This window comes from Chiloscyllium plagiosum, chromosome 12 (assembly GCF_004010195.1).
Source record: "Chiloscyllium plagiosum isolate BGI_BamShark_2017 chromosome 12, ASM401019v2, whole genome shotgun sequence".
NCBI classification, from domain to species: Eukaryota; Metazoa; Chordata; class Chondrichthyes; order Orectolobiformes; family Hemiscylliidae; genus Chiloscyllium; species Chiloscyllium plagiosum.
The window spans coordinates 55,025,374-55,026,100 of record NC_057721.1 but is presented as its reverse complement, the minus strand read 5'-3'; positions in this window follow the sequence as shown (position 1 = coordinate 55,026,100).

The following is a 727-nucleotide window of genomic DNA, read 5'->3' as shown; positions in this document are numbered from 1 at the left end:
GCAGGGGAAGTCTGGAGAGGAATGCAGTGGTGTTTGTCGAGGTTCGTCCCGAGCAGTGCCGTGACGCGGGACTCCGTGCTCTACGGCCTGTTCCCTGGGACGCACACCGAGACGAACATCAACTGTGCCTGGAGGATCATCAACTCGGTGAAGGGCGCTCTCTGGGTTGTCCGAAACCTGTTGATCTTCCAGCTGAAGGAGTTGACCCCGACTGAGTGTTGCAGACTGGCACATTCCAAGGTCCAGGACTACGTGTTGAGGGATGCGCTGAAGCTTGGGGCAGCTGCCGCCAAGGCGCGGTGGGGAAAGACCACTGTGTAACATCTGCCTGCCTGAGAAGAACAGGGGGCCCACGCAGTCATTTGGGCTCCGCTGGCGTCTCAGCTAAATGTAATCGCACCAACCTGTGAATACGAATGATCACCCTGTTTCGATACGCAAAGAAATGGAATGTTTACAGAATGATGACATGTCCAATTGTATAGATTAAATATATATGAATAAAGTATATTTTTGAAATAAAAAAAAATCTTTATAATACAAAACATTATACAGATTTCCTGGTCCTGAATAGATTTCAGAACATCAAACAATTTCCCCAATTCATATATACTTATTAAATACCTTTTAAAGGGGTCGTTATCCCTTTAAGTAACTAACTGACAAAAATAGCGCGTCCATGAAATTGCATGAATGAGTGAAACTCACCCCTGCAAAGAGTAAACAC